The 15,219-nt window shown below is 34.8% G+C and overlaps 1 protein-coding gene across 7 annotated transcripts in view; it reads right to left on the bottom strand.

Annotated features, from left to right (window-relative positions):
- The window catches only part of LCLAT1 (lysocardiolipin acyltransferase 1), a 186,330-nt gene that overhangs the window by 128,309 nt on the left and 42,802 nt on the right, over positions 1-15,219 (bottom strand). For 5 of the 7 annotated variants that reach the window (XM_081264759.1, XM_081264753.1, XM_081264754.1 and 2 more), the window contains 2 exons: positions 14,691-14,747; positions 6,781-6,875 (listed from right to left, as the gene is read on the bottom strand). The exons of 1 other annotated variant lie outside the window; for it this stretch is intronic. The gene's annotated coding sequence lies outside the window, so the exon portion shown is untranslated. The remainder of the gene's footprint in view (positions 1-6,780; positions 6,876-14,690; positions 14,748-15,219) is intronic. One more of the 7 variants, XM_081264757.1, reaches the window with a different exon arrangement.

Here is a 15,219-nt window from a genome sequence, read left to right on the forward strand (position 1 = left end):
ATGAAACAAACACTAAGATAAAATGAACTAGATTTACTGTAGGCCTGACTCTAAAAGAGACCAACTAAGATTCACCTGTCAAAATAATCCAGCGAAGATTTACCTACCGACATAATATTATATATGAAACTGTTTTTTTAAGTACCTGTTTCCTCTAAATGCTAAGCACTTCCAACATTATCCTACTGATATTTCCCATATTTTATCTTATTTGACAAATACTTTAAGATATTCATCTGATTTGACAGTCCCCATTAATCCAGTCCATGAAGGAAGAAATGGAAAACAGACCAGTGGTTGCTGAGGGACAGGGAGAAGATGCATCTATAAAAGAATAGCACAAGGGAATTTTCTGGAGTGAAGAAACTGTTCCATTTGGTGACTATGGGTTACAAAAATCCATACATATCCGCACATTCACAGGTATACACCAAAAGACAAGTCAGCTGCATTCCTGAATAGCATGATTTAAACATGCCTGAAACAGAATATTTCTCCCAGACTTTATTTTCATTCAATGACAAAGAGTATACTTTCAATTCATAAAATGAAATGACATTGGGAGAACATCATATCCTTTGCTACTTCAGTTTTTAATACAGATTCCAATGAAACATTGTAAATTATCTTTTAAAATATATTAATAGACTATGTTGGTATATTAATATTAAAAAAATAAGTTACTATAACAAAGTTGGAAAAGTATATGAAAGTTTCTACGTTCCAGATTTGTTTATAAGAGCCAATACATGAAAGTTTACATTAAGCAATTTATTAAGTCTCCACTCAGTAAGTAAACAGAAAATTCACTAAGTATTGATCTCCATAATACGCTAGATATTACTGTGTTCTTTTTAAACTGTCTTATTTCATTAAGCAATTTACCATGCCCAGAAAGAAGGTATCTTTCCAATTTTACAAAGAAAAAACACAGAGTTCAGCAAGTTAAACAAGTAGCCCACTGGTGCTGGAATAAAGTAGTGAAACCAAGAAAGGCAGACCTTAAAATAAGAAGAGAGTTATTGTGTGCCCAGTAAATAAAAATATATAAATAATAAATAATAAATTCACAACATGTTAAAATTTTAAATGAAATTAACAAAATCAATGCAAAAATACTGATTTTTCACTTCTACAAACAGACCAGTATCAAGTATTAGGTAGGTGATATAAAATGCTTCTAACCAGGAAGTCTAAGATAATGCTAGCAAACCAGTTTCATGAACTAGATTTAACCAGCAATGAAGAAAGTAATCTCTTCAGTATTTCATACTACCAAGAACTGAAAACATCTAGGATTTTAAGCCAATAACATAACTTATTAGTGATGTTCACCTAATAAGCAGTAATTCAAGAGTAAAGTATCTGTGATATTATGGTATATATTTTTTAGGTTTCACCCATGGTTCCTAGCTCATAACTAACTCCCTCCTGAATTCAGGCCATAGAAACTAGTATCTCTCTTCCTCAAATCAAGTCTCAGAAGTCTAATTGTGGCCCAACCTACTGCCTTGAAATTGGCCATAAAGAAATTCTCTGACCTACCATTCTCACAATAGGTCATAGGAGCCTCCTCTGTTCAAAGGAAGAAAGAACACTGCAGCAAGAAGACATGAATCTGAATTAAGACGACTTGCTGGGTTTCATGTCTATGAAACGAAGTCTGCACAAAAATTCCAAAAGACAGGGTTCAAAAAGCTTCTGGACACCTGAATAACTGGAGGTTCCTGAAGGATGGTACATCCTAAGAGAGCATGAAAACTCCATACCGCTTCCACATACCTCACCCTATACACCTCTGCATCTGTATCCTTTATGATACCCTTTATAATAAAACAAGTTAACTGAATCCAAGGAGAGAGTTGTGGGAATCCCAATTTGTAGCTGCTTGGTCATAAGCACAGGTAAAACAACTTAGAGCTTGCACCTGGCATTTGAAGTGGGGATGTTGGGTTTACATTAAGTCTTAAAGACTGAACCCTCAACCTGTGGGATCTGATGCTGTGGGGTTTACATTAAGTCTTAAAGACTGAGTCCTCAACCTGTAGGATCTGATGCTATCTCCAGATACAGAGTGTTACAAATGTAGATTAGAAGACATCCAGTTGGTGCCTGCTACCAGACTGCTTGCTTGCTTGCTTGCTAGTGGAGAGAAATTCCCATACCTTTTGGGGTCACAGAAGTCTTCTGTTGAGAGTTGTAGTGTGAAAACAGAGGGGGAAAAAAAAACAGATTTTCTGATACCGGTATCTCTCTGTAACTTTAAATTTCTTAAGGAATCCAAATTCCTACTCGTAGAACTCAAGGTGTTTCAGGGTCTTGAGTAGGTGGAATTTCCAACCTACTCAGCTTCCTAACACTTTAAACAACTGAAGTCTTCCTGTGTCCAAGTTCAACTGATATCTCCTCATGTCTAAGCATTTGCTCATATACCCACTCCACTCCACCTAAGGAAAGTCAAGGCACCCTACAAGACCAGCTTGATTCTCAGCCTCTACTGTAACCCTTCCCATAGTACTAGTTCAAATCAGTTTCCTTCTTTCCCTGGAATTCCTGTAAGACTTATTTTCCATGCATTGTATTGAGTTGATATCTAACCCACTGTTTTTTCCTGTGTCTTATTTTTTTTAGGACAAGGACCTGTGTCATCTACTGTTTCAACCACAGCATCTCACACCTAATGGATAGCCAGAAAATAAATAAAAATGTGTGTGTGTGTGTATACACATTTATATATATTTTTACACATGCCCATAGATGAAAATAATTAACAAGGTAACATTGTTTTTAAATTTTGGTGTACATTTTATGCTTACAACATTATATATATATATATATATATATATATATATATATATATATATATACACACACACATATATATATATACACATACATACATATACACACACACATATATATATATATACACACACACACATATATATACATATATAAACATATGTATTTAAGTTTTATGTCCACAAATTACTTTAAGATGATACTTAAATATTTATGAATATGGTATATATATAATATAAATATCAAATACATGCTCAATCCAGGCACAGCATTAGTCCCAACTTCCCCACCCCCATTTTTTAAAAATTAAAGCCTAAATGATAGTTTATAGGCACAGAAAATCCAATGGCACATTCCTCTATTTCCTTTTGCTACCTCTCATTTAAATTACAAAAAGTTTATTTGTTAATATTTGGCCATATACATTTCTCCCTGAAAGTCTAGGCATACCTTCTACAACATTCAAAATTTTCAGAATACCACCACAATGCAATTAACAAGCTGAAATTGAGGCATACATGGCCTAACCAATAAGCACTCACCATAAACAAAAAGTATTCACACTGAGAAAATGAAGAATAAATCTATAAATATAAATATAAGCTAGTACTAAGGCCATCTCCTAAGCTAAAAAAACAAAAGTCCAATAGATTATCCATGCACACACTACTACTGTGTATAATCATTAAGATTTAAAAAATAGATAAAATCATGAGATCACCTAGTTTAAAGAAGCAGTACAACACAATGGTTAGCAGCATAGGCTCTAGAGCCAAACTAAATAGACTTGAACTAACTCCATTACTAACTATATTACGTTAAAAGCAAGTAACTTAACCTCACTATGGCTCCATCAGTAATAACAGCATTTACCTTAAAGGTTATTATTAGTATTAAGAAAACTAACACATATAAAGCACTTAAAAGAATGTTTCACATATGGTAAATATTCAATAACTATACTACTGCACACAGCACAAATAAAGTTATTGTTTTCAATTAATTAATCAAATATATACTTCATCCATGGTCAAATAGGAGGCATTATGTTTACAGATATACTTAGCTTTATTATATATACAGTTTTCTATTTTATTAGATTAGTTAAGGAACTAATCTAAGAATAAGAATCACTCCTTCTCTCTCTCATTTAGGACTCTCTACAACAGCACTATCTTGGGGAAATATAACATGGTTTCAAATCTAATAGCCACATTTAAAAAGAATAAAGAATATATTTAACCCAATATAAGTAAAATATTATAATTTCAAAATGTAAAATTATAAAAATAATAATTAACAGGAATACACTGTTTTCATATTAAGTTTTCAAAATTTGGTGTATATTTTACACTTACAACATATCTCAATTTGTACTAGCCACATCATAAATGCTTACTGTTTAAACTACATGTTTAAACCTATAAAATCTTCATACTGTGTTAAAATACTTTTGTTCACAAGAAGTATCAAGAATAATTTCATTATAATTTATGATTTTAAAATCTTAGATTTCTCCAACAGAATGCACTTTTAGGGCCTAGTTTCTTGAAGCTCTTTATTTCATAAAGAACCCCAGAGAGGTAACCTAAACTTATCATCAGTAGGGGTTCTGGGAGACTCTCTGTTTTGAATCCAAGGCCCTCCTATGATGAAATTTATTCCTCTTCAATATCAAGACAGCCCCTACATTAGCTGAGCCTGTGGTCAGACTGTTCAGGACTGAATCCCAGTTCAACCACTTAATAAGTGAAGCTTCCAAACTGTTTCCTTTTCAGTTGGAAAAATAGGAGTGATAATAGCATTACCTACAAATCAAGGGGGTGTTGTGAAGTCTGATGAGTTGATATATATAAAGCATTTGGAACAGCAATTGGTGCCTAATACACGTATTTTATAAATATTGGTGATTATTAGTTATTAAAAGCAGATTGACACAGCTATATTAAGATGCATCTGTTTGGATTTAGACACAAATACTTCATCTTATATGTAAGATTACATCCAGCTTTTTGCAATATGTTTTAAAAATAATGTGGATTGCTTGTATACAAGCAGCCCGAGCTCTGACTGGCTCTCTTCAGGCCAGGCTGAAGCCAAGGGGCACTCTCTGACCTCTGCCTTAAACAGACTTCTGATCAGAATTACCCTTCCCTTCCTCAACTAGCAGAAAGAGCAGGTTCTTGACCATTGCATCTTGCCTATGTGGTTAGAAGTTGGGAAGCAGCACTACTTCTACTTGAAATGGAAATTCGTCCCTTTCTTCCTCATTAGTGCAAGGAAGATAAAGAAGATAAAACTAAATTTGCTTTTGTTTTACTCAGACCATGGGAGTTGTATTCTCTGCAAAAGGGAGAAAATGACTACCAGAACCACCTCTAAAATAAAAATCTAATCCGGAGTGGTGGTGCACTCCTGTAATCTCAGTAGCTGGGGAGGCTGAGACAGGGGGATCTCGAGTTCAAAGCCAGCCTCAGTAAAAAGCATGGCACTAAGCAACTCAGTGAGACCCTGTCTCTAATTAGAAAATACAAAAAAAAAAAAAAAAAAAAAAATGGCCTGGGATGTAGCTCAGTGGTCTAGTGCCCCTGAGTTCAATCACTGGTACGATAGATGGATAGATAGATAGATAGATAGATAGATAGATAGATAGATAGATAGATAATAAACAAACAAAAAAAACAAGAATAAAAATAATAAAAAATCTGTTTTTAACCAGATTAAGACACTTGCCAAAGTCACAGAGTAAGGTAGTAGCAGAGATAGAACTAGATCTATAGTCAAGTGTTCTTGACTCCACAGTAGGGTGAGATCATTTGATAACATATCATAAGTACAAGACTGGTCCAGTGACAAATTTGATTACAGATGGAGAAAAACCAATTTGATTTTTACTCAATACAATATAAATTTAGTGTCAATAATCTTAAACAGAGTAACAGGCTCTAAAGAATTGCTTAGGGTCAAGGAGAAATTGCCTTTAATGAGCTTCATTTGTTAATTCCTTAAGGAAAAACAGTAATGGTACTAGAAGAAGACAGAAGACAGAATTCAAGATTGCTGAGAACCTAATATAATCCTTGCACTGACTGCTACATAACTCTGGACCCTAAAACCCTTTCTAGCTCTAAAATTCTTGGTATCTAGATAATGGAATCTAAACCCACAAAGCCAAAGTGTGCGGGATCTAGGTACAAAAGACTTAAGGGATGCTAAAAATCACTACTACCAAAGGAAAAAAAAGATAATATCTAGGAGTCAGAATCTGAAAAGGCAGGATCCATAGAGATATCTTAAAACAGCCAAGTTGTTTTGTATATAATCATTAAAAAAGAAAACAGCAAGCATAATTCCAAGGTCACTGCTATCAGGCAACTACATGTTAGTGAGGGATGTGGCTGCAGAGTCAGCAAAATCTCAGTCCCAAATTAGTCATTACTGAGCATGAAGCCAACATTATCTTTTCCCCCAAGTTACAAATGATTAAGAATCCAGTGTTAGTTTAGCAGCAAGCTATAGACTACACATACTTGACCAGATTTTAACAGTGGAGAATATAAAAATTTACCAAGTACTCTGAAACACATTTACTAATATTCATAATGACTAATGTGTTTCACAATCTCCAGGCCTAAATGGGACATAATTCATGTGATTTTTCTGTAGTACTACTTATATAGCCACAATTCTAATGAGAGCAATAGGAAAAAAGCATTTTCCATGAAGGTGATGCTAAAGACCTCTAAAGCCTTGATGGTTTTCTTTTAAACAGGTTTACTGATATATGATTCAAAGACCATAAAACCTATTCATTTAAAGTGTCTAATTCAATGGTATGACTTTTGTTGCATTCAGAGTAGTACAAACATCCCAAAGTTGATTTAGAGCACTCGCATCCTTCACCTTAGTGTGGGAATGCTTGGAGTCACTCTATCTCAGAAGTTCTTTCTCTAGGCAGCCACAAGGTTTTTTACTCACCTGGTTTAGGTCTTGGCCCAAAAGTCACTTTCTCAGAAAGGTCTTCCCTGGCCAGGTGTGGTGGTATACTCCTGTAATCCCAGTTACTCAGGAGGCTAAGGCAGAAGAATTATGAGTTTGAGAACAGCATGGACAACTTGGGGAGAGACTGTCTTAAAATATAAAATTAAAAAAAAAAATGGTTAGGGATGTAGCTCAGTGGCAGAATACCCCTATGCTCCAATCCAAAGTATCACATACACAAAAAAATAAAATAAAATGTTAAAAGCATTCCCTGAATGTGATGTAAAAATGATAACACCAACATGTATCACACACTTCAAGCACCATCCACATGGCCTGTTGCCCTTCCACCCACTGCCCCACCTTATTTCTCCAGATAGTGATCACATTCAACATTTCAAATGCTTTATTTATTTTCTATAAACTCCCAAAAGTCAAAGCTTTTTGTCTGTTTTATTCAATACTATACCACCCCGCTACCCGCCCCCCCCAGGCCGATCACATCACTCTTGTAAAAGCTTAGTATCTGTGGAAAGGAGGAAGGAGGAAGGAGAGAAAAAGGTGGCTTCACTATTACAAAGGACACTATCTTCAATTTACCTTTTAAATTATGAAGTTTCTGTAACTTTTCATCTTTATATAAGAAAGCCAAACCAGAAAAATTAAAACAAATGAAGTTAACCAAGTTTGAACCACTGCAGACATCTATGCTTTAAAGATTTGTTTCCAATTTTTCATTCCTTCCATCTCCACAGTGTTTTAGTTTTGTTCCATCACTCAAAGGCCCACTGTCTATGTGAGAAAGGCAAGCTACATGCATACTGTCTTTTATTTCTGCCATTTTAGTTTTTAAAAAAGTGAATAGCAAATACTATGTCATATCATATAATTGTGAAAAAATGATAATCTAAAAAAGGAGAATAGTAAAAAAAACTACCTGCTAAAAGAAACTATGTTAACTAAAGTAAGCGTAACTAAGATAATGGCTAACACACTACTTTACTTTTTGCATATGTTGATATTCATAGGGTGGTGAAGATGGCATAGGTTCACAGGACAACTCTCCACCCTCTGACCTTCAACATATGATTAAAATAAAATAAGTCAAAACTTAACAACAATATTCCATAAAAGTGAGACGGCAAGTCTGGCTACATTTTGGGAAATACTAAGAGAAGATAAAGTTGGTTAGGTCAATGGTTTCCAAATACTAAGCTGAAGATCATTTCCCAACTTGTATCAAAATTTTTACTAGTCCACAATGAAATGAGAAAAATAAATACAAGTTTTTAACTTGTTAATAATGCTAAATTATTATATTATGCATTTATAATCCAATTCTATTATTTACATGTAACATCATAAAAAATATTTTTAAATGTGTCAGTTAAGGCTGTTAGCCATTTTTTCTAAGATAATGTCCTTTCCTGAATACTAATGAATTCAGTATTTATCCCATAGGCAATAGGAATTTATTTTTACTCTCAAATTTATTATGTATTTTTAATGCCTTAATATTTTTTAACAAGGCTGTATTGCTTTAGAAATCAGAAAAGACATTCCTAAATAATCATAAGGATTTAAATATAACAAAAGTTGCTTAAGTCCAGGCACAATGACACGTGCCTGTAATCCCAGTGGCTCGGGAGGCTGAGGTAGGAGGAAAGCAATTTCAAAGCCAGCCTCAAGAACATAGTGAGACCCTGTCTCTAAATAAAATATTAAAAGGCCTGGGAATGTGACTAAGTGGTTAAATGCCCCCTGGGTTCAATCCCCTGCACCAAAACCAAACAAACAAAATACCTTGAAGAGTGGACAAGAAGGCTTACTAGCCCGTGCATATAAACTATACTCAATATATATATATGCTTAAAAAACTAAAGAAATTAAATGAATCTAAAATCAAGCCCTTATATAAACATGTAACATATATAACAAAACCAAAAAGGGGAGTTTAAGGAGGCAGTTAACAAGCTTAAAAACAATCTGCTCTAGCAGTAATTCAAAAGTTCCTTTTCTAAAATACTATAACCTAAAAATGGCACAATACTCTATTTTTCTAATTACTTGCTATTGGTTGGAGGGGAAAAAAATCTAACTGTGATTAAAAAAGCAATGAAGAAAAGCTTTTTACTAGAAAAATTCAATGTCATCTTCCAAAAGATGAGATTAAAAATAAGAATTTTATTTGCAATATAGAAGTGTTAAATTTGAACACTAAAAAAAACTGAAAAGGAAGTATTCATTGGTCAATGGAAATATGAGTTTATTAAAGTAAAAAAGCTAATTCCTTGCTCTAGTTAAACCATAGCTCTATAAGAAAATCAATTCTTCCATCTTTCTCCCTATGAACCAATAATGGCAAACACTTTTGAAAAAGATGGCATTGCACAGCACACCTCCTTACCAGTGGAGAGAAAGAAAGCTGTCAGAAAAATTAAAACAGCTCAAACTTCATTTCTGTAGTGTACTGCTTCAATAAGTTCCAAACAATTGTGTAAATGTTAGCCATACATCTTTCCAGTCAGTTTAGAATTATTCAGTTATGGGAGACCAAACCAAATGAAGCCAACCATGCATGGAAAACATCTGCTGATAATTTCTACAGTTGATGGTTTCCAATAGTAGTATATATCTCTTATCATAATGCTTTCCATGGAACAACTTCAAGTATTCATTGGTGAAAGATCAGATTGAAGCTAAGTGGAATTATTATCAAAAACCACTACTACCACATAGCAATCTGCTAATATCTGGATAATTTAATTACTCAGGTTCTAAACTTTTTGCTTAAATTAGAGTTACTGTTTTTTAAAAATTACACACACACACAGACCACTACCACAGTAAAATATTTGAAAAGTTATTTCTACAAATAAAGAATTTCAGGGCACTGAAAATTAACCACACATTTGGAAAAATGAAATCATATTTGATAAATAGTTCAATTCAGTTATTTGAAAATGAAATTACTTTTTTAAAAGAATGTCTGGCCAATATGATACTAAATACTATATTCTCCTAAAAATGTGCACATAGTTATGCACTTTTATCATACCAGTTCTATTCGTATTAAAATTTAACGGCTAAGATTTACAGAATGGACAACCAAACTTTAGCTTTCTCCTAAGCTTAAAAATCAGAACTGAATTAGGGATTTTATTCTAGACAACAGTTCTTTTAATGCTTTTCTAGTGCTATTTTCTTAAAATTACAATAGAATAAAGCTGGTTAATGGCACAATCAATATGTATGGAGATGGGGGTTTTATTTTGGTTTTTCTTATGCAGTCTTTATTTGTTCTTTTTAGATATACATGACAATACAGTGTATTTTGACATTATACATATATGGAATACAATACCCTAATTAGGATCCCCTTCTTGTGGTTGTACATGATATGGAGGTTCATTGGTCATGTATTCATATATGAACATAGGAAAGTTATGTCTGATTCATTCTACTGCCTTTCCTATTCCCATCCCCCATTCCTTCCCTTCACCCCCATTTGTCTAATACAATGAACTTCTATTCTCCCCACTCCCCCCACCCCCACTCCTTATTGTGTGTTAGCATCCACATATCACAGAGTACATTTGGTCTTTGGTTCTTTGGGATTGGCTTATTTCACTTAGCATGATAGTCTCCAATTCCATTCATTTACTGGCAAATGCCATAATTTCCTTCTTCTTTATGGTTGAGTAATATTCTATTATGTATATATAACACATCTTTTTTTTTTTTTAAATCCATTCTAGGTTGGTTCCATAGCTTAGCTATTGTGAATTGAGCTGCCATAAACATTAATGTGGCTGTGTCACTGTAGGGTACTGTTTTAAGTCCTTTAGGTATATGCTGAGGAGTGGGATAACTGGGTCAAACGGTGGTTCTATTCCAAGTTTTCTGAGGAAACTCCATACTGCTTTCCAGAGTGGTTGCAGCAATTTGCAGTCCCAACAGCAATGTAAGAGTGTGTCCTTTTCCCCACATTCTCGCCAACACTTATTGTTACCTGTATCCTTGATAATTACTGTTCTGACTGGAGTGAGATGAAATATCAGTGTAGTTTTGGGGCTGGGGATGTGGCTCAAGCGGTAGCGCGCTCGCCTGGCATGCGTGCGGCCCGGGTTCGATCCTCAGCACCACATACCAACAAAGATGTTGTGTCCGCCAAGAACTAAAAAATAAATATTAAAAATTCTCTCTCTCTCTCTCTCTCTCTCTCCCCCCCCCCACTCTCTCTCTTTAAAAAAAAAAAAAAGAAATATCAGTGTAGTTTTAACTTGCATTTCTCTGCTAGAGATGTTGAATATTTTTTCATATATTTGTGGACCATTCATATTTCTTCTTCTATGAAGTTCCTATTTGGTTCCTTTGCCCATTTATTGATTAGGTGGCAAGAATTAAAATCAAGAATCAATAAAAAGGACGGTATCAAACTTCTTCATAGCAATGGAAATAATCAAGAATGTGAAAAGAGAACCTACAGAATGAGGAGATAATCTTTACCACCTGCATCTCAAATACAGCATTAATCTCTAGGATATACACAGATATGCAATCTTTTTTAAAAAACTAATGCTGCACTATGATTTAAATGACTGTCCTCCAAAGGTGCATAAGTAAAAGCTTAGTTCCCAAGGTGACAGCACGAGAAGGTACTCTAGACCTTTAAGAGGTAAGGGTGGCCTTGTGAGAGATCCTTAGGTCACTGAGGCCGGGCCCTTGAAAGAAGATCATGGGATCCCAGGTTCTTGGTCTCAAATAGTTCTTGGCTCAAGATGTTAAGTATTTTGTTCCACCATGGGCTCCCACCAGGATATTCTAGCATCACCAGGGATCCAAACAAATGGGACCACCCAATCTTAGAACCATGAATCAAAACAAGCTTCCCTTTCCTTTATAAGTAGCCTATCTTTGGTTTTTCATTATAGTGATACAAAACTGCCTGAAAAGAAGCTATCACTATCACTGTTTGATAGAATTTATTGAGCATTTACTATGCCAGACACTTTACTAAAGCACTTTAGCTTGCATTACCTCATCAAATCCTCACAGCAGCCCTTTGGAGGTAGGTATGCTATATCCCAATTTTAAAGACAAACTGAGATCCAGTAAGGTTAAATAACCCGAGTCACAAAATGTGGCAGGTTACATTTTCCAAAGATGATAATAAAACATCTCCTGTTTCACATTCTTTTTCTTAAAAAATGTTTTTGTTTTGAAACAGTTTTAGATTTCCAAAACAATTGTGATAATACAGAATTCTCATAAAACACATAACCAGCTTCACTTTTATTAACATTTCAACATTAGTATGTTTGTCGCAACTACTATTATGAACAATATTAATACATTTTTATTAACTAAACTCTGTGTTTTACTTACATTTCCTTCATTTCCCTCTAAGGCCCTTCTGTGGCAGGGCCCATCAGAATACCACATTATATTTACATCATCATGTCTCCCTTTAGGGTTCTCTTAGCTATGACAATACAGTGTATTCCTTGTTTTTGATAACCTGAGAAACTGAAAAGCTGAGACTTAACCTTACATGTGTCTCACTCTAGAGAGGGTACTTCTTAATCACAGTCCTAAATAACTTCCTGCAGCCCAAACCGCTTGTCCTTGAATTTTGAAAAGGTCTATGTGTTGCTCAGTTCAGTGAGCTGAACTTGCAGACGTAAACATCTAGAAAGAAGATCCTACAAGCAATACTTTTCCAGTAACTGTCTTATTACACAGTGTATTTAAAAGGATATGTGAATGAGCTGCCATGGTATTTAACACCATGTGACTCCAAAATATGTGACTTCTAAATAAAAGTAAAATCATTCCCAGGGATGGGATCAAGCAAGCTATGGATTAATTTATTTTTAAATAGCAATACATCCTTTCCACAGCTATGGAAACACATTAAACTAGAACGCTTTTTCAGAGTAAATTCAAATAATTCCTGTTTGCTTTCATTTAATGGCAAGAATGCTTATAAAATATTATTAGATTTATTATACACATTTTAGGATTAAGTTTTAGCCAGTGTGAATTATAATATGCTTGGAAAAAAAGTCTAACCTACACTGATTAAAATTCTATTTATAAAGGAAAAATCTAAACCACAGAAACAGTGCTTAGTTTAGAACAAGAACATGTACATAACTGCCAAATGCAATCCATATTTAGATGTCGTACTGAAACACTGTAATTACAAAAAAACCAAAATGAATTTCTAAGTGTTTCAAGATGAAACAGTCTGTGCATAATTTTCAAGGCTTATAATTACTTTCCTGGAAAGGTAAATACTCCAGGTTTTAATTCATTATATTACTAACTCTAAAAGTTAATACAGGTTGAGCATTCAGTTTTACTCTAAAATAGAAGCCAGCTATAAATTCAAAAGCTCTTAAGTTAACAGACTCTAACCAAAGAAAAATTATCAGGAGTCAAAGGTCAATGCAACTTCCTACAGCCATTTATGGATAATGGAAACCACTAGGCTTACTGAATGGGTTTTAGATTCCTCACATAAGTCAATATAGCAAAGTTATCTATCTAAAATGACTGCCCAGAGAAACGCATCACAACTACAGTCTCTACTTCCTCAATTCCCATTTCCTCTTCACTACAGTCCAATTTTTGTTTCTGCCATTCCACTTAAAACACTGTCATAAAAAATCCATTTTCATGTTGCCACGTCCAGTGGCCACTGCTCTGTCCTCATCTTACTCTACCACTTGGGAGTATTGTACACACGTGGCCACTCTTTGAAAGGATAGCCTCTCTTGAAATATTATGACACTCTCTCTCCAGGTTTCTCCCCTCTTCTTCTGGTTCACGTGGTTGGCTCTTCCTCCTCCAAAGGACCTCAAAATGCTGAGGCTTCCTACTACTCAGACTTTGGTGGTCTTCTATCACTTTCCTTCTCCTTCCTTCCTCTATGGTATCTTCTCAAGGATCCTTCCAATGACAGCCAACACAATATTGTCCTCTGACCTCCAGACTTGACAGATTCATCATACTTCAGTAATGAGTGAATAATAGTTCTATCAAACCTAACACAACCACAATAAATGTCCTTGATTATTCCCCCCTCCAGGTTTCATTGTCACCATTTTTTCTCCATCTCAGGATATGATAGCAACATTCACCTAGATGCTCTACCAAGAAACCTAGAGTCAACTTTCATTCTTCCCCTTCCCTCATTCCCAAAACTCAAGAAAATCTGCAAGCGGCTTGTCAACTATATTGCCAATTTAGATCCTAAATCCAATGTTACCCAATGTCACCAACTTTGTCAAAACAATCATCTTTTGCCTGTACTACTTCTGATTTCCTCTCTTTCATTCTTGGCCAAACCACACTCTCAGTTCTTTCCCCACATTATGGAGAAAGAATCTTAAAATGTCAATCTGATTCTATCATTTCATAGTTCAGAAGTCTTCAAAGGCTTTTCCCTGTACCCAGGGAAAAACTCATATTCCCACCAAAATCTCCAGATCTTGCATGAGTTGTTGCCCACCTCTTGTCCAAGTGCACAGTCTACCTTGCACCTGTTCTCCAGCAGGTCACGTGCTCCCTCAAGGATGTATGCAAATTGTCAAGGATGCCTGAAAAGGTCGTCTCAGAAATTTGTTCCTTTTCAGGCATCAGCTTAATGCCAACTGCCTAAAGAAGACTTTACTAAGGCTGACCACTACTTACAGGAAATTCCCCTCATTAGTTACTCCTGGCCTCAATCCTGACTTCTTTGTTTACAGTTTTATTATACCTTGCAGCTATTTTATTCATTTGTCTGGCTTTTGTTTTCTACCTATTACCCCCTCTAGAATTATAGATCTGCAGTTCTATGATTGTAAGGGTATCAATCAATCCAAACTCAGAAAGTGCAAAAGTAAAAAAGACTTTACCTGGAGTTTTGGAATTGCAATCCAGGAGACAGGTTCAGGCAGCTCCAAATTGGTATTCTGAGGAAGGCAGGAAAAGTGGGAGTTTACAGAGGATATTGAATGTTAAGAAGGAACAGGGGCTATATGACCAATAAAAGATGATAAATTAATAGACAGAATGGAAAAGTCCACAAATAATAATCTCTTGATATGAATTTTGAGCCTTGGGTTTTGAAGTTATTCTACAAGCAACTAAAATTCACATTCTAGGCAGCAGTTGGAGATTTCCCTAAGTCCTGCCTCCTAATGGTCTAACAAATCCACTGTGAAAAGCTCTTTCAATACTACTTTCATTGAAATTTTCCTTTTTTTTCACAACAGCTTTACTGATATCTTTGCTATCACATCCTTAGCATAAGACTCAGAACACTTGGAAAAAGCTCTATTTCTACCTGTTGAAAGGCTTACTGTAAAAAGGGGAGGAATGTCAGATTAAAAAAAAAAGAATTTGAAAGCATACATAAACAAATGTGGTTGTTTAAAATGTCTT

The sequence above is a fragment of the Spermophilus citellus genome (genome assembly GCF_964194105.1).
Source record: "Spermophilus citellus genome assembly, chromosome: 13".
Classification (NCBI taxonomy): Eukaryota; Metazoa; Chordata; class Mammalia; order Rodentia; family Sciuridae; genus Spermophilus; species Spermophilus citellus.